This window comes from Salmo salar, unplaced genomic scaffold, assembly GCF_965601325.2.
Source record: "Salmo salar unplaced genomic scaffold, fSalSal1 ptg000071l, whole genome shotgun sequence".
Classification (NCBI taxonomy): Eukaryota; Metazoa; Chordata; class Actinopteri; order Salmoniformes; family Salmonidae; genus Salmo; species Salmo salar.
In genome coordinates, this window is record NW_027675314.1 from 3,013,059 (window position 1) to 3,032,470 (window position 19,412).

Sequence of the window (19,412 nt, forward strand, 5' to 3'; positions counted from 1 at the left end):
TAGATGGTGTAGATGAGGCTGGGTCTAGTCAGGTTATAGATGGTGGTGTAGATGAGAATGGGTCTAGTCATGCTATAGATGGTGGTGATGTAGATGAGGATGGGTCTTGTCAGGTTATAGGTGGTGGTGTAGATGAGACTGGTCTAGTCATGCTATAGATTGTGGTGGTGTAGATGAGGCTGGGTCTAGTCAGGTTATAGATGGTGGTGGTGTGGATGAGGCTGGGTCTAGTCAGGTTATAGGTGGTGGTGTAGATGAGGCTGGGTCTAGTCAGGTTATAGATGTTGGTGTAGATGAGGCTGGGTCTAGTCAGGTTATAGATGGTGGTGTAGATGAGGCTGGGTCTAGTCAGGTTATAGATGGTGGTGTAGATGAGGCTGGGTCTAGTCAGGTTATAGATGGTGTATATGAGGCTGGATCTAGTCAGGTTATAGATGGTGGTGTAGATGAGGCTGGGTCTAGTCATGCTATAGATGGTGGTGGTGTACATGAGGCTGGGTCTAGTAAGGTTATAGGTGGTGGTGTAGATGAGGCTGGGTCTAGTCAGGTTATAAATGGTGGTGTAGATGAAGCTGGGTCTAGTCAGGTTATAGGTGGTGGTGTAGATGAGGCTGGGTCTAGTCAGGTTATAGATGGTGGTGTAGATGAGGCTGGGTCTAGTCAGGTTATAGGTGGTGGTGCAGATGAGGATGGGTCTAGTCATGCTATAGATGGTGGTGGTGTAGATGAGGCTGGGTGAAGTCAGGTTATAGGTGGTGGTGTAGATGAGGCTGGGTCTAGTCAGGTTATAGGTGGTGGTGTAGATGAGGTTGGGTCTAGTCAGGTTATAGGTGGTGGTGTAGATGAGGCTGGGTCAAGTCAGGTTATAGATGGTGGTGTAGATGAGGCTGTGGTCAAGTCAGTTTATAGATGGTGGTGTAGATGAGGCTGGGTCTAGTCAGGTTATAGAAGGTGGTGTAGATGAGGCTGGGTCTAGTCAGGTTATAGATGGTGTAGATGAGGTTGGGTCTAGTCAGGTTATAGATGGTGGTGTAGATGAGAATGAGTCTAGTCATGCTATAGATGGTGGTGATGTAGATGAGGATGGGTCTTGTCAGGTTATAGGTGGTGGTGTAGATGAGGCTGGGTCTAGTCATGCTATAGATTGTGGTGGTGTAGATGAGGCTGGGTCTAGTCAGGTTATAGATGGTGGTGTAGATGAGGCTGGGTCTAGTCAGGTTATAGATGGTGGTGTAGATGAGGCTGGGTCTAGTCAGGTTATAGGTGGTGGTGTAGATGAGGCTGGGTCTAGTCATGCTATAGATGGTGGTGGTGTAGATGAGGCTGGGTCTAGTCAGGTTATAGGTGGTGGTGTAGATGAGGCTGGGTCTAGTCAGGTTATAGGTGGTTGTGTAGATGAGGCTGGGTCTAGTCAGGTTATAGATGGTGGTGTAGATGAGGCTTGGTCTAGTCAGGTTATAGATGGTGGTGTAGATGAGGCTGGGTCTAGTCAGGTTATAGATGGTGGTGTAGATGAGGCTGGGTCTAGTCAGGTTATAGATGGTGGTGTAGATTCGGCTGGGTCTAGTCATGCTATAGATTGTGGTGGTGTAGATGAGGCTGGGTCTAGTCAGGTTATAGATGGTGGTGGTGTGGATGAGGCTGGGTCTAGTCAGGTTATAGGTGGTGGTGTAGATGAGGCTGGGTCTAGTCAGGTTATAGATGTTGGTGTAGATGAGGCTGGGTCTAGTCAGGTTATAGATGGTGGTGTAGATGAGGCTGGGTCTAGTCAGGTTATAGATGGTGGTGTAGATGAGGCTGGGTCTAGTCAGGTTATAGATGGTGTATATGAGGCTGGATCTAGTCAGGTTATAGATGGTGGTGTAGATGAGGCTGGGTCTAGTCATGCTATAGATGGTGGTGGTGTACATGAGGCTGGGTCTAGTAAGGTTATAGGTGGTGGTGTAGATGAGGCTGGGTCTAGTCAGGTTATAAATGGTGGTGTAGATGAAGCTGGGTCTAGTCAGGTTATAGGTGGTGGTGTAGATGAGGCTGGGTCTAGTCAGGTTATAGATGGTGGTGTAGATGAGGCTGGGTCTAGTCAGGTTATAGGTGGTGGTGCAGATGAGGATGGGTCTAGTCATGCTATAGATGGTGGTGGTGTAGATGAGGCTGGGTGAAGTCAGGTTATAGGTGGTGGTGTAGATGAGGCTGGGTCTAGTCAGGTTATAGGTGGTGGTGTAGATGAGGTTGGGTCTAGTCAGGTTATAGGTGGTGGTGTAGATGAGGCTGGGTCAAGTCAGGTTATAGATGGTGGTGTAGATGAGGCTTGGTCAAGTCAGTTTATAGATGGTGGTGTAGATGAGGCTGGGTCTAGTCAGGTTATAGAAGGTGGTGTAGATGAGGCTGGGTCTAGTCAGGTTATAGATGGTGTAGATGAGGTTGGGTCTAGTCAGGTTATAGATGGTGGTGTAGATGAGAATGAGTCTAGTCATGCTATAGATGGTGGTGATGTAGATGAGGATGGGTCTTGTCAGGTTATAGGTGGTGGTGTAGATGAGGCTGGGTCTAGTCATGCTATAGATTGTGGTGGTGTAGATGAGGCTGGGTCTAGTCAGGTTATAGATGGTGGTGTAGATGAGGCTGGGTCTAGTCAGGTTATAGATGGTGGTGTAGATGAGGCTGGGTCTAGTCAGGTTATAGGTGGTGGTGTAGATGAGGCTGGGTCTAGTCATGCTATAGATGGTGGTGGTGTAGATGAGACTGGGTCTAGTCAGGTTATAGGTGGTGGTGTAGATGAGGCTGGGTCTAGTCAGGTTATGGGTGGTTGTGTAGATGAGGCTGGGTCTAGTCAGGTTATAGATGGTGGTGTAGATGAGGCTTGGTCTAGTCAGGTTATAGATGGTGGTGTAGATGAGGCTGGGTCTAGTCAGGTTATAGATGGTGGTGTAGATGAGGCTGGGTCTAGTCAGGTTATAGATGGTGGTGTAGATTAGGCTGGGTCTAGTCATGCTATAGATTGTGGTGGTGTAGATGAGGCTGGGTCTAGTCAGGTTATAGATGGTGGTGGTGTGGATGAGGCTGGGTCTAGTCAGGTTATAGGTGGTGGTGTAGATGAGGCTGGGTCTAGTCAGGTTATAGATGTTGGTGTAGATGAGGCTGGGTCTAGTCAGGTTATAGATGGTGGTGTAGATGAGGCTGGGTCTAGTCAGGTTATAGATGGTGGTGTAGATGAGGCTGGGTCTAGTCAGGTTATAGATGGTGTATATGAGGCTGGATCTAGTCAGGTTATAGATGGTGGTGTAGATGAGGCTGGGTCTAGTCATGCTATAGATGGTGGTGGTGTACATGAGGCTGGGTCTAGTAAGGTTATAGGTGGTGGTGTAGATGAGGCTGGGTCTAGTCAGGTTATAAATGGTGGTGTAGATGAAGCTGGGTCTAGTCAGGTTATAGGTGGTGGTGTAGATGAGGCTGGGTCTAGTCAGGTTATAGATGGTGGTGTAGATGAGGCTGGGTCTAGTCAGGTTATAGGTGGTGGTGCAGATGAGGATGGGTCTAGTCATGCTATAGATGGTGGTGGTGTAGATGAGGCTGGGTGAAGTCAGGTTATAGGTGGTGGTGTAGATGAGGCTGGGTCTAGTCAGGTTATAGGTGGTGGTGTAGATGAGGTTGGGTCTAGTCAGGTTATAGGTGGTGGTGTAGATGAGGCTTGGTCAAGTCAGTTTATAGATGGTGGTGTAGATGAGGCTGGGTCTAGTCAGGTTATAGAAGGTGGTGTAGATGAGGCTGGGTCTAGTCAGGTTATAGATGGTGTAGATGAGGTTGGGTCTAGTCAGGTTATAGATGGTGGTGTAGATGAGAATGAGTCTAGTCATGCTATAGATGGTGGTGATGTAGATGAGGATGGGTCTTGTCAGGTTATAGGTGGTGGTGTAGATGAGGCTGGGTCTAGTCATGCTATAGATTGTGGTGGTGTAGATGAGGCTGGGTCTAGTCAGGTTATAGATGGTGGTGTAGATGAGGCTGGGTCTAGTCAGGTTATAGATGGTGGTGTAGATGAGGCTGGGTCTAGTCAGGTTATAGGTGGTGGTGTAGATGAGGCTGGGTCTAGTCATGCTATAGATGGTGGTGGTGTAGATGAGGCTGGGTCTAGTCAGGTTATAGGTGGTGGTGTAGATGAGGCTGGGTCTAGTCAGGTTATAGGTGGTTGTGTAGATGAGGCTGGGTCTAGTCAGGTTATAGATGGTGGTGTAGATGAGGCTTGGTCTAGTCAGGTTATAGATGGTGGTGTAGATGAGGCTGGGTCTAGTCAGGTTATAGATGGTGGTGTAGATGAGGCTGGGTCTAGTCAGGTTATAGATGGTGGTGTAGATTAGGCTGGGTCTAGTCATGCTATAGATGGTGGTGGTGTAGATGAGGCTGGGTCTTTTCAGGTTATAGATGGTGGTGTAGATGAGGCTGGGTCTAGTCAGGTTATAGGTGGTGGTGCAGATGAGGATGGGTCTAGTCATGCTATAGATGGTGGTGGTGTAGATGAGGCTGGGTGAAGTCAGGTTATAGGTGGTGGTGTAGATGAGGTTGGGTCTAGTCAGGTTATAGATGGTGGTGTAGATGAGGCCGGGTCTAGTCATGCTATAGATGGTGGTGGTGTACATGAGGCTGGGTCTAGTAAGGTTATAGGTGGTGGTGTAGATGAGGCTGGGTCTAGTCAGGTTATAGATGGTGGTGTAGATGAAGCTGGGTCTAGTCAGGTTATAGGTGGTGGTGTAGATGAGGCTTGGTCAAGTCAGGTTATAGATGGTGGTGTAGATGAGGCTTGGTCTAGTCAGTTTATAGATGGTGGTGTAGATGAGGCTGGGTCTAGTCAGGTTATAGAAGGTGGTGTAGATGAGGCTGGGTCTAGTCAGGTTATAGATGGTGTAGATGAGGCTGGGTCTAGTCAGGATATAGATGGTGGTGTAGATGAGAATGGATCTAGTCATGCTATAGATGGTGGTGATGTAGATGAGGATGGGTCTTGTCAGGTTATAGGTGGTGGTGTAGATGAGACTGGGTCTAGTCATGCTATAGATTGTGGTGGTGTAGATGAGGCTGGGTCTAGTCAGGTTATAGATGGTGGTGGTGTGGATGAGGCTGGGTCTAGTCAGGTTATAGATGATGGTGTAGATGAGGCCTGGTCAAGTCAAGCTATAGATGGTGGTGTAGATGAGGCTGGGTCTAGTCAGGTTATAGATGGTGGTGTAGATGAGGCTGGGTCTAGTCAGGTTGTAGATGGTGGTGTAGATGAGGCTGGGTCTAGTCAGGTTATAGATGGTGGTGTAGATGAGGCTGGGTCTAGTCAGGTTATAGGTGGTGGTGTAGATGAGGCTGGGTCTAGTCATGCTATAGATGGTGGTGGTGTAGATGAGGCTGGGTCTAGTCAGGTTATAGGTGGTGGTGTAGATGAGGCTGGGTCTTGTCAGGTTATAGATGGTTGTGTAGATGAGGCTGGGTCTAGTCAGGTTATAGATGGTGGTGTAGATGAGGCTGGGTCTAGTCAGGTTATAGATGGTGGTATAGATGAGGCTGGGTCTAGTTATGTTATAATGGTGTAGATGAGGCTGGGTCTATTCAGGTTATAGATGGTGGTGTAGATGAGGCTGGGTCTAGTCATGCTATAGATGGTGGTGTAGATGAGGCTGTGTCTAGTCAGGTTATAGATGGTGGTGTAGATGAGGCTGGGTCTAGTCAAGTTATAGATGGTGGTTTAGATGAGGATGGGTCTAGTCAGATTATAGGTGGTGGTGTAGATGAGGCTGGGTCTAGTCAGGTTATAGATGGTGGTGTAGATGAGGCTGGGTCTAGTTAGGTTATAGATGGTGTAGATGAGGCTGGGTCTATTCAGGTTATAGATGGTGGTGTAGATGAGGCTGGGTCTAGTCAGGTTATAGGTGGTGGTGTAGATGAGGCTGGGTCTAGTCAGGTTATAGATGGTGGTGTAGATGAGGCTGGGTCTAGTCAGGTTATAGGTGGTGGTGTAGATGAGGCTGGGTCTAGTCAGGTTATAGATGGTGGTGTAGATGAGGCTGGGTCTAGTCAGGTTATAGATGGTGTATATGAGGCTGGGTCTAGTCAGGTTATAGATGGTGGTGTAGATGAGGCTGGGTCTAGTCATGCTATAGATGGTGGTGGTGTACATGAGGCTGGGTCTAGTAAGGTTATAGGTGGTGGTGTAGATGAGGCTGGGTCTAGTCAGGTTATAGATGGTGGTGTAGATGAAGCTGGGTCTAGTCAGGTTATAGGTGGTGGTGTAGATGAGGCTGGGTCAAGTCAGGTTATAGATGGTGGTGTAGATGAGGCTTGGTCTAGTCAGGTTATAGATGGTGGTGTAGATGAGGCTGGGTCTAGTCAGTTTATAGATGGTGGTGTTGATGAGGCTGGGTCTAGTCAGGTTATAGATGGTGTAGATGAGGCTGGGTCTAGTCAGGTTATAGATGGTGGTGTAGATGAGAATGGGTCTAGTCATGCTATAGATGGTGGTGATGTAGATGAGGATGGGTCTTGTCAGGTTATAGGTGGTGGTGTAGATGAGGCTGGGTCTAGTCATGCTATAGATTGTGGTGGTGTAGATGAGGCTGGGTCTAGTCAGGTTATAGATGGTGGTGTAGATGAGGCTGGGTCTAGTCAGGTTATAGATGGTGGTGTAGATGAGCCTGGGTCTAGTCAGGTTATAGATGGTGTAGATGAGGCTGGGTCTAGTCAGGTTATAGATGGTGGTGTAGATGAGAATGGGTCTAGTCATGCTATAGATGGTGGTGATGTAGATGAGGATGGGTCTTGTCAGGTTATAGGTGGTGGTGTAGATGAGGCTGGGTCTAGTCATGCTATAGATTGTGGTGGTGTAGATGAGGCTGGGTCTAGTCAGGTTATAGATGGTGGTGGTGTGGATGAGGCTGTTTCTAGTCAGGTTATAGATGATGGTGTAGATGAGGCCTGGTCAAGTCAAGCTATAGATGGTGGTGTAGATGAGGCTGGGTCTAGTCAGGTTATAGATGGTGGTGTAGATGAGGCTGGGTCTAGTCAGGTTATAGATGGTGGTGTAGATGAGGCTGGGTCTAGTCAGGTTATAGATGGTGGTGTAGATGAGGCTGGGTCTAGTCAGGTTATAGGTGGTGGTGTAGATGAGGCTGGGTCTAGTCATGCTATAGATGGTGGTGGTGTAGATGAGGCTGGGTCTAGTCAGGTTATAGATGGTGGTGTAGATGAGGCTGGGTCTCGTCAGGTTATAGATGGTGGTGTAGATGAGCCTGGGTCTAGTCAGGTTATAGATGGTTGTGTAGATGAGGCTGGGTCTAGTCAGGTTATAGATGGTGGTGTAGATGAGTCTGGGTATTGTCAGGTTATAGATGGTGGTGTATATGAGGCTGGGTCTAGTCAGGTTATAGGTGGTGGTGTAGATGAGGATGGGTCTAGTCATGCTATAGATGGTGGTGGTGTAGATGAGGCTGGGTGAAGTCAGGTTATAGGTGGTGGTGTAGATGAGGCTGGGTCTAGTCAGGTTATAGGTGGTGGTGTAGATGAGGCTGGTCTAGTCAGGTTATAGATGGTGGTGTAGATGAGGCTGGGTCTAGTCAGGTTATAGATGGTGGTGTAGATGAGGCTGGGTCTAGTCAGGTTATAGATGGTGGTGTAGATGAGGCTGGGTCAAGTCAGGTTATAGATGGTGGTGTAGATGAGGCTGGGTCTAGTCAGGTTATAGATGGTGTATATGAGGCTGGGTCTAGTCAGGTTATAGATGGTGGTGTAGATGAGGCTGGGTCTAATCATGCTATAGATGGTGGTGGTGTACATGAGTCTGGGTCTAGTAAGGTTATAGGTGGTGGTGTAGATGAGGCTTGGTCTAGTCAGGTTATAGATGGTGGTGTAGATGAGGCTGGGTCTAGTCAGGTTATAGATGGTGGTGTAGATGAGGCTGGGTCTAGTCAGGTTATAGATGGTGGTGTAGATGAGGCTGGGTCTAGTCAGGTTATAGATGGTGGTGTAGATTAGGCTGCATCTAGTCATTCTATAGATGTTGGTGGTGTAGATGAGGATGGGTCTTGTCAGGTTATAGATGGTGGTGTAGATGAGGCTGGGTCTAGTCAGGTTATAGGTGGTGGTGTAGATGAGGATGGGTCTAGTCATTCTATAGATGGTGGTGGTGTAGATGAGGCTGGGTGAAGTCAGGTTATAGGTGGTTGTGTAGATGAGGCTGGGTCTAGTCAGGTTATAGGTGGTGGTGTAGATGAGGCTGGTCTAGTCAGGTTATAGATGGTGGTGTAGATGAGGCTGGGTCTAGTCAGGTTATAGATGGTGGTGTAGATGAGGCTGGGTCTAGTCAGGTTATAGATGGTGGTGTAGATGAGGCTGGGTCTAGTCAGGTTATAGGTGTTGGTGTAGATGAGACTGGGTCTAGTCATGCTATAGATGGTGGTGGTGTAGATGAGTTTGGGTCTAGTCAGGTTATAGGTGGTGGTGTAGATGAGGCTGGGTCTAGTCAGGTTATAGGTGGTGGTGTAGATGAGGCTGGGTCTAGTCAGGTTATAGATGTTGGTGTAGATGAGGCTGGGTCTAGTCAGGTTATAGATGGTGGTGTAGATGAGGCTGGGTCTAGTCAGGTTATAGATGGTGGTGTAGATGAGGCTGGGTCTAGTCAGGTTATAGATGGTGTATATGAGGCTGGATCTAGTCAGGTTATAGATGGTGGTGTAGATGAGGCAGGGTCTAGTCATGCTATAGATGGTGGTGGTGTACATGAGGCTGGGTCTAGTAAGGTTATAGGTGGTGGTGTAGATGAGGCTGGGTCTAGTCAGGTTATAGATGGTGGTGTAGATGAAGCTGGGTCTAGTCAGGTTATAGGTGTTGGTGTAGATGAGACTGGGTCTAGTCATGCTATAGATGGTGGTGGTGTAGATGAGTTTGGGTCTAGTCAGGTTATAGATGGTGGTGTAGATGAGGCTGGGTCTAGTCAGGTTATAGATGGTGGTGTAGATGAGGCTGGGTCTAGTCAGGTTATAGATGGTGGTGTAGATTAGGCTGGGTCTAGTCATGCTATAGATGGTGGTGGTGTAGATAAGGCTGGGTCTTGTCAGGTTATAGATGGTGGTGTAGATGAGGCTGGGTCTAGTCAGGTTATAGGTGGTGGTGCAGATGAGGATGGGTCTAGTCATGCTATAGATGGTGGTGGTGTAGATGAGGCTGGGTGAAGTCAGGTTATAGGTGGTGGTGTAGATGAGGCTGGGTCTAGTCAGGTTATAGGTGGTGGTGTAGATGAGGTTGGGTCTAGTCAGGTTATAGATGGTGGTGTAGATGAGGCCGGGTCTAGTCATGCTATAGATGGTGGTGGTGTACATGACGCTGGGTCTAGTAAGGTTATAGGTGGTGGTGTAGATGAGGCTGGGTCTAGTCAGGTTATAGATGGTGGTGTAGATGAAGCTGTGTCTAGTCAGGTTATAGGTGGTGGTGTAGATGAGGCTGGGTCAAGTCAGGTTATAGATGGTGGTGTAGATGAGGCTTGGTCTAGTCAGTTTATAGATGGTGGTGTAGATGAGGCTGGGTCTAGTCAGGTTATAGAAGGTGGTGTAGATGAGGCTGGGTCTAGTCAGGTTATAGATGGTGTAGATGAGGTTGGGTCTAGTCAGGTTATAGATGGTGGTGGTGTGGATGAGGCTGGGTCTAGTCAGGTTATAGATGATGGTGTAGATGAGACCTGGTCAAGTCAAGCTATAGATGGTGGTGTAGATGAGGCTGGGTCTAGTCAGGTTATAGATGGTGGTGTAGATGAGGCTGGGTCTAGTCAGGTTATAGATGGTGGTGTAGATGAGGCTGGGTCTAGTCAGGTTATAGATGGTGGTGTAGATGAGGCTGGGTCTAGTCAGGTTATAGGTGGTGGTGTAGATGAGGCTGGGTCTAGTCATGCTATAGATGGTGGTGGTGTAGATGAGGCTGGGTCTAGTCAGGTTATAGGTGGTGGTGTAGATGAGGCTGGGTCTAGTCAGGTTATAGGTGGTGGTGTAGATGAGGCTGGGTCTAGTCAGGTTATAGATGGTGGTGTAGATGAGGCTTGGTCTAGTCAGGTTATAGATGGTGGTGTAGATGAGGCTGGGTCTAGTCAGGTTATAGATGGTGGTGTAGATGAGGCTGGGTCTAGTCAGGTTATAGATGGTGGTGTAGATTAGGCTGGGTCTAGTCATGCTATAGATGGTGGTGGTGTAGATGAGGCTGGGTCTTGTCAGGTTATAGATGGTGGTGTAGATGAGGCTGGGTCTAGTCAGGTTATAGGTGGTGGTGCAGATGACGATGGGTCTAGTCATGCTATAGATGGTGGTGGTGTAGATGAGGCTGGGTGAAGTCAGGTTATAGGTGGTGGTGTAGATGAGGTTGGGTCTAGTCAGGTTATAGATGGTGGTGTAGATGAGGCCGGGTCTAGTCATGCTATAGATGGTGGTGGTGTACATGAGGCTGGGTCTAGTAAGGTTATAGGTGGTGGTGTAAATGAGGCTGGGTCTAGTCAGGTTATAGATGGTGGTGTAGATGAAGCTGGGTCTAGTCAGGTTATAGGTGGTGGTGTAGATGAGGCTGGGTCAAGTCAGGTTATAGATGGTGGTGTAGATGAGGCTTGGTCTAGTCAGTTTATAGATGGTGGTGTAGATGAGGCTGGGTCTAGTCAGGTTATAGAAGGTGGTGTAGATGAGGCTGGGTCTAGTCAGGTTATAGATGGTGTAGATGAGGCTGGGTCTAGTCAGGTTATAGATGGTGGTGTAGATGAGAATGGGTCTAGTCATGCTATAGATGGTGGTGATGTAGATGAGGATGGGTCTTGTCAGGTTATAGGTGGTGGTGTAGATGAGGCTGGGTCTAGTCATGCTATAGATTGTGGTGGTGTAGATGAGGCTGGGTCTAGTCAGGTTATAGATGGTGGTGGTGTGGATGAGGCTGGGTCTAGTCAGGTTATAGATGATGGTGTAGATGAGGCCTGGTCAAGTCAAGCTATAGATGGTGGTGTAGATGAGGCTGGGTCTAGTCAGGTTATAGATGGTGGTGTAGATGAGGCTGGGTCTAGTCAGGTTATAGATGGTGGTGTAGATGAGGCTGGGTCTAGTCAGGTTATAGATGGTGGTGTAGATGAGGCTGGGTCTAGTCAGGTTATAGGTGGTGGTGTAGATGAGGCTGGGTCTAGTCATGCTATAGATGGTGGTGGTGTAGATGAGGCTGGGTCTAGTCAGGTTATAGGTGGTGGTGTAGATGAGGCTGGGTCTTGTCAGGTTATAGATGGTTGTGTAGATGAGGCTGGGTCTAGTCAGGTTATAGATGGTGGTGTAGATGAGGCTGGGTCTTGTCAGGTTATAGATGGTGGTGTAGATGAGGCTGGGTCTAGTTAGGTTATAGATGGTGTAGATGAGGCTGGGTCTATTCAGGTTATAGATGGTGGTGTAGATGAGGCTGGGTCTAGTCATGCTATAGATGGTGGTGTAGATGAGGCTGTGTCTAGTCAGGTTATAGATGGTGGTGTAGATGAGGCTGGGTCTAGTCAAGTTATAGATGGTGGTGTAGATGAGGATGGGTCTAGTCAGATTATAGGTGGTGGTGTAGATGAGGCTGGGTCTAGTCAGGTTATAGATGGTGGTGTAGATGAGGCTGGGTCTAGTTAGGTTATAGATGGTGTAGATGAGGCTGGGTCTATTCAGGTTATAGATGGTGGTGTAGATGAGGCTGGGTCTAGTCAGGTTATAGGTGGTGGTGTAGATGAGGCTGGGTCTAGTCAGGTTATAGATGGTGGTGTAGATGAGGCTGGGTCTAGTCAGGTTATAGATGGTGGTGTAGATGAGGCTGGGTCTAGTCAGGTTATAGATGGTGGTGTAGATGAGGCTGGGTCTAGTCAGGTTATAGATGGTGTATATGAGGCTGGGTCTAGTCAGGTTATAGATGGTGGTGTAGATGAGGCTGGGTCTAGTCATGCTATAGATGGTGGTGTAGTACATGAGGCTGGGTCTAGTAAGGTTATAGGTGGTGGTGTAGATGAGGCTGGGTCTAGTCAGGTTATAGATGGTGGTGTAGATGAAGCTGGGTCAAGTCAGGTTATAGGTGGTGGTGTAGATGAGGCTGGGTCAAGTCAGGTTATAGATGGTGGTGTAGATGAGGCTTGGTCTAGTCAGGTTATAGATGGTGGTGTAGATGAGGCTGGGTCTAGTCAGTTTATAGATGGTGGTGTTGATGAGGCTGGGTCTAGTCAGGTTATAGATGGTGTAGATGAGGCTGGGTCTAGTCAGGTTATAGATGGTGGTGTAGATGAGAATGGGTCTAGTCATGCTTTAGATGGTGGTGATGTAGATGAGGATGGGTCTTGTCAGGTTATAGGTGGTGGTGTAGATGAGGCTGGGTCTAGTCATGCTATAGATTGTGGTGGTGTAGATGAGGCTGGGTCTAGTCAGGTTATAGATGGTGGTGTAGATGAGGCTGGGTCTAGTCAGGTTATAGATGGTGGTGTAGATGAGGCTGGGTCTAGTCAGGTTATAGATGGTGTAGATGAGGCTGGGTCTAGTCAGGTTATAGATGGTGGTGTAGATGAGAATGGGTCTAGTCATGCTATAGATGGTGGTGATGTAGATGAGGATGTGTCTTGTCAGGTTATAGGTGGTGGTGTAGATGAGGCTGGGTCTAGTCATGCTATAGATTGTGGTGGTGTAGATGAGGCTGGGTCTAGTCAGGTTATAGATGGTGGTGGTGTGGATGAGGCTGGGTCTAGTCAGGTTATAGATGATGGTGTAGATGAGGCCTGGTCAAGTCAAGCTATAGATGGTGGTGTAGATGAGGCTGGGTCTAGTCAGGTTATAGATGGTGGTGTAGATGAGGCTGGGTCTAGTCAGGTTATAGATGGTGGTGTAGATGAGGCTGGGTCTAGTCAGGTTATAGATGGTGGTGTAGATGAGGCTGGGTCTAGTCAGGTTATAGGTGGTGGTGTAGATGAGGCTGGGTCTAGTCATGCTATAGATGGTGGTGGTGTAGATGAGGATGGGTCTAGTCAGGTTATAGATGGTGGTGTAGATGAGGCTGGGTCTAGTCAGGTTATAGATGGTGGTGTAGATGAGGCTGGGTCTAGTCAGGTTATAGATGGTTGTGTAGATGAGGCTGGGTCTAGTCAGGTTATAGATGGTGGTGTAGATGAGGCTGGGTCTAGTCAGGTTATAGATGGTGGTGTAGATGAGGCTGGGTCTAGTTAGGTTATAGATGGTGTAGATGAGGCTGGGTCTATTCAGGTTATAGATGGTGGTGTAGATGAGGCTGGGTCTAGTCATGCTATAGATGGTGGTGTAGATGAGGCTGTGTCTAGTCAGGTTATAGATGGTGGTGTAGATGAGGCTGGGTCTAGTCAAGTTATAGATGGACGTGTAGATGAGGATGGGTCTAGTCAGATTATAGGTGGTGGTGTAGATGAGGCTGGGTCTAGTCAGGTTATATATGGTGGTGTAGATGAGGCTGGGTCTAGTTAGGTTATAGATGGTGTAGATGAGGCTGGGTCTATTCAGGTTATAGATGGTGGTGTAGATGAGGCTGGGTCTAGTCAGGTTATAGGTGGTGGTGTAGATGAGGCTGGGTCTAGTCAGGTTATAGATGGTGGTGTAGATGAGGCTGGGTCTAGTCAGGTTATAGATGGTGGTGTAGATGAGGCTGGGTCTAGTCAGGTTATAGATGGTGGTGTAGATGAGGCTGGGTCTAGTCAGGTTATATATGGTGGTGTAGATGAGGCTGGGTCTAGTTAGGTTATAGATGGTGTAGATGAGGCTGGGTCTATTCAGGTTATAGATGGTGGTGTAGATGAGGCTGGGTCTAGTCAGGTTATAGGTGGTGGTGTAGATGAGGCTGGGTCTAGTCAGGTTATAGATGGTGGTGTAGATGAGACTGGGTCTAGTCAGGTTATAGATGGTGGTGTAGATGAGGCTGGGTCTAGTCAGGTTATAGATGGTGGTGTAGATGAGGCTGGGTCTAGTCAGGTTATAGATGGTGTATATGAGGCTGGGTCTAGTCAGGTTATAGATGGTGGTGTAGATGAGGCTGGGTCTAGTCATGCTATAGATGGTGGTGGTGTACATGAGGCTGGGTCTAGTAAGGTTATAGGTGGTGGTGTAGATGAGGCTGGGTCTAGTCAGGTTATAGATGGTGGTGTAGATGAAGCTGGGTCTAGTCAGGTTATAGGTGGTGGTGTAGATGAGGCTGGGTCAAGTCAGGTTATAGATGGTGGTGTAGATGAGGCTTGGTCTAGTCAGGTTATAGATGGTGGTGTAGATGAGGCTGGGTCTAGTCAGTTGATAGATGGTGGTGTTGATGAGGCTGGGTCTAGTCAGGTTATAGATGGTGTAGATGAGGCTGGGTCTAGTCAGGTTATAGATGGTGGTGTAGATGAGAATGGGTCTAGTCATGCTATAGATGGTGGTGATGTAGATGAGGATGGGTCTTGTCAGGTTATAGGTGGTGGTGTAGATGAGGCTGGGTCTAGTCATGCTATAGATTGTGGTGGTGTAGATGAGGCTGGGTCTAGGCAGGTTATAGATGGTGGTGTAGATGAGCCTGGGTCTAGTCAGGTTATAGATGGTGGTGTAGATGAGGCTGGGTCTAGTCAGGTTATAGATGGTGTATATGAGGCTGGGTCTAGTCAGGTTATAGATGGTGGTGTAGATGAGGCTGGGTCTAGTCATGCTATAGATGGTGGTGGTGTACATGAGGCTGGGTCTAGTAAGGTTATAGGTGGTGGTGTAGATGAGGCTGGGTCTAGTCAGGTTATAGATGGTGGTGTAGATGAAGCTGGGTCTAGTCAGGTTATAGGTGGTGGTGTAGATGAGGCTGGGTCTAGTCAGGTTATAGATGGTGGTGTAGATGAGGCTTGGTCTAGTCAGGTTATAGATGGTGGTGTAGATGAGGCTGGGTCTAGTCAGGTTATAGATGGTGGTGTAGATGAGGCTGGGTCTAGTCAGGTTATTCATGGTGGTGTAGATTAGGCTGGGTCTAGTCATGCTATAGATGGTGGTGGTGTAGATGAGGCTGGGTCTTGTCAGGTTATAGATGGTGGTGTAGATGAGGCTGGGTCTAGTCAGGTTATAGGTGGTGGTGTATATGAGGATGGGTCTAGTCATGCTATAGATGGTGGTGGTGTAGATGAGGCTGGGTGATGTCAGGTTATAGGTGGTGGTGTAGATGAGGCTGGGTCTAGTCAGGTTATAGGTGGTGGTGTTGATGAGGCTGGGTCTAGTCAGGTTATAGGTGGTGGTGTAGATGAGGCTGGGTCTAGTCAGGTTATAGATGGTGGTGTAGATGAGGCTGGGTCTAGTCAGGTTATAGATGGTGGTGTAGATGAGGCTGGGTCTAGTCAGGTTATAGATGGTGTATATGAGGCTGGGTCTAGTCAGGTTATAGATGGTGGTGTAGATGAGGCCGGGTCTAGTCATGCTATAGATGGTGGTGGTGTACATGAGGCTGGGTCTAGTAAGGTTATAGGTGGTGGTGTAGATGAGGCTGGGTCTAGTCAGGTTATAGATGGTGGTGGTGTGGATGAGGCTGGGTCTAGTTAGGTTATAGATGATGGTGTAGATGAGGCCTGGTCAAGTCAAGCTATAGATGGTGGTGTAGATGAGGCTGGGTCTAGTCAGGGTATAGATGGTGGTGTAGATGAGGCTGGGTCTAGTCAGGTTATAGATGGTGGTGTAGATGAGGCTGGGTCTAGTCAGGTTATAGATGGTGGTGTAGATGAGGCTGGGTCTAGTCAGGTTATAGGTGGTGGTGTAGATGAGGCTGGGTCTAGTCATGCTATAGATGGTGGTGGTGTAGATGAGGCTGGGTCTAGTCAGGTTATAGGTGGTAGTGTAGATGAGGCTGGGTCTAGTCAGGTTATAGATGGTTGTGTAGATGAGGCTGGGTCTAGTCAGGTTATAGATGGTGGTGTAGATGAGGCTGGGTCTAGTCAGGTTATAGATGGTGGTGTAGATGAGGCTGGGTCTAGTTAGGTTATAGATGGTGTAGATGAGGCTGGGTCTATTCAGGTTATAGATGGTGGTGTAGATGAGGCTGGGTCTAGTCATGCTATAGATGGTGGTGTAGACGAGGCTGTGTCTAGTCAGGTTATAGATGGTGGTGTAGATGAGGCTGGGTCTAGTCAAGTTATAGATGGTGGTGTAGATGAGGATGGGTCTAGTCAGATTATAGGTGGTGGTGTAGATGAGGCTGGGTCTAGTCAGGTTATAGATGGTGGTGTAGATGAGGCTGGGTCTAGTTAGGTTATAGATGGTGTAGATGAGGCTGGGTCTATTCAGGTTATAGATGGTGGTGTAGATGAGGCTGGGTCTAGTCAGGTTATAGGTGGTGGTGTAGATGAGGCTGGGTCTAGTCAGGTTATAGATGGTGGTGTAGATGAGGCTGGGTCTAGTCAGGTTATAGATGGTGGTGTAGATGAGGCTGGGTCTAGTCAGGTTATAGATGGTGATGTAGATGAGGCTGGGTCTAGTCAGGTTATAGATGGTGTATATGAGGCTGGGTCTAGTCAGGTTATAGATGGTGGTGTAGATGCGGCTGGGTCTAGTCATGCTATAGATGGTGGTGGTGTACATGAGGCTGGGTCTAGTAAGGTTATAGGTGGTGGTGTAGATGAGGCTGGGTCTAGTCAGGTTATAGATGGTGGTGTAGATGAAGCTGGGTCTAGTCAGGTTATAGGTGGTGGTGTAGATGAGGCTGGGTCAAGTCAGGTTATAGATGGTGGTGTAGATGAGGCTTGGTCTAGTCAGGTTATAGATGGTGGTGTAGATGAGGCTGGATCTAGTCAGTTTATAGATGGTGGTGTTGATGAGGCTGGGTCTAGTCAGGTTATAGATGGTGTAGATGAGGCTGGGTCTAGTCAGGTTATAGATGGTGGTGTAGATGAGAATGGGTCTAGTCATGCTATAGATGGTGGTGATGTAGATGAGGATGGGTCTTGTCAGGTTATAGGTGGTGGTGTAGATGAGGCTGGGTCTAGTCATGCTATAGATTGTGGTGGTGTAGATGAGGCTGGGTCTAGTCAGGTTATAGATGGTGGTGGTGTGGATGAGGCTGGGTCTAGTCAGGTTATAGATGATGGTGTAGATGAGGCCTGGTCAAGTCAAGCTATAGATGGTGGTGTAGATAAGGCTGGGTCTAGTCAGGTTATAGATGGTGGTGTAGATGAGTCTGGGTCTAGTCAGGTTATAGATGGTGGTGTAGATGAGGCTGGGTCTAGTCAGGTTATAGATGGTGGTGTAGATGAGGCTGGGTCTAGTCAGGTTATAGATGGTGGTGGTGTAGATGAGGCTGGGTCTAGTCAGGTTATAGGTGGTGGTGTAGATGAGGCTGGGTCTAGTCAGGTTATAGATGGTGGTGTAGATGAGGATGGGTCTAGTCAAGTTATAGATGGTGGTGTAGATGAGGATGGGTCTAGTCAGATTATAGGTGGTGGTGTAGATGAAGCTGGGTCTAGTCAGGTTATAGATGGTGGTGTAGATGAAGCTGGGTCTAGTCAGGTTATAGATGGTGGTGTAGATGAAGCTGGGTCTAGTCAGGTTATAGGTGGTGGTGTAGATGAGGCTGGGTCAAGTCAGGTTATAGATGGTGGTGTAGATGAGGCTTGGTCTAGTCAGGTTATAGATGGTGGTGTAGATGAGGCTGGGTCTAGTCAGGTTGTAGATGGTGGTGTAGATGAGGCTGGGTCTAGTCAGGTTATAGATGGTGTAGATGAGGCTGGGTCTAGTCAGGTTATAGATGGTGGTGTAGATGAGAATGGGTCTAGTCATGGTAAAGATGGTGGTGATGTAGATGAGGATGGGTCTTGTCAGGTTATAGGTGGTGGTGTAGATGAGGCTGGGTCTAGTCATGCTATAGATTGTGGTGGTGTAGATGAGGCTGGGTCTAGTCAGGTTATAGATGGTGGTGGTGTGGATGAGGCTGGGTCTAGTCAGGTTATAGATGGTGGTGTAGATGAGGCTGGGTCTAGTCAGGTTATAGATGGTGTATATGAGGCTGGGTCTAGTCAGGTTATAGATGGTGGTGTAGATGAGGCTGGGTCTAGTCATGCTATAGATGGTGGTGGTGTACATGAGGCTGGGTCTAGTAAGGTTATAGGTGGTGGTGTAGATGAGGCTGGGTCTAGTCAGGTTATAGATGGTGGTGTAGATGAAGCTGGGTCTAGTCAGGTTATAGGTGGTGGTGTAGATGAGGCTGGGTCTAGTCAGGTTATAGATGGTGGTGTAGATGAGGCTTGGTCTAGTCAGGTTATAGATGGTGGTGTAGATGAGGCTGGGTCTAGTCAGGTTATAGATGGTGGTGTAGATGAGGCTGGGTCTAGTCAGGTTATTCATGGTGGTGTAGATTAGGCTGGGTCTAGTCATGCTATAGATGGTGGTGGTGTAGATGAGGCTGGGTCTTGTCAGGTTATAGATGGTGGTGTAGATGAGGCTGGGTCTAGTCAGGTTATAGGTGGTGGTGTATATGAGGATGGGTCTAGTCATGCTATAGATGGTGGTGGTGTAGATGAGGCTGGGTGATGTCAGATTATAGGTGGTGGTGTAGATGAGGCTGGGTCTAGTCAGGTTATAGGTGGTGGTGTTGATGAGGCTGGGTCTAGTCAGGTTATAGGTGGTGGTGTAGATGAGGCTGGGTCTAGTCAGGTTATAGATGGTGGTGTAGATGAGGCTGGGTCTAGTCAGGTTATAGATGGTGGTGTAGATGAGGCTGGGTCTAGTCAGGTTATAGATGGTGTATATGAGGCTGGGTCTAGTCAGGTTATAGATGGTGGTGTAGATGAGGCCGGGTCTAGTCATGCTATAGATGGTGGTGGTGTACATGAGGCTGGGTCTAGTAAGGTTATAGGTGGTGGTGTAGATGAGGCTGGGTCTAGTCAGGTTATAGATGGTGGTGGTGTGGATGAGGCTGGGTCTAGTTAGGTTATAGATGATGGTGTAGATGAGGCCTGGTCAAGTCAAGCTATAGATGGTGGTGTAGATGAGGCTGGGTCTAGTCAGGGTATAGATGGTGGTGTAGATGAGGCTGGGTCTAGTCAGGTTATAGATGGTGGTGTAGATGAGGCTGGGTCTAGTTAGGTTATAGATGGTGTAGATGAGGCTGGGTCTATTCAGGTTATAGATGGTGGTGTAGATGAGGCTGGGTCTAGTCAGGTTATAGGTGGTGGTGTAGATGAGGCTGGGTCTAGTCAGGTTATAGATGGTGGTGTAGATGAGGCTGGGTCTAGTCAGGTTATAGATGGTGGTGTAGATGAGGCTGGGTCTAGTCAGGTTATAGATGGTGATGTAGATGAGGCTGGGTCTAGTCAGGTTATAGATGGTGTATATGAGGCTGGGTCTAGTCAGGTTATAGATGGTGGTGTAGATGCGGCTGGGTCTATTCATGCTATAGATGGTGGT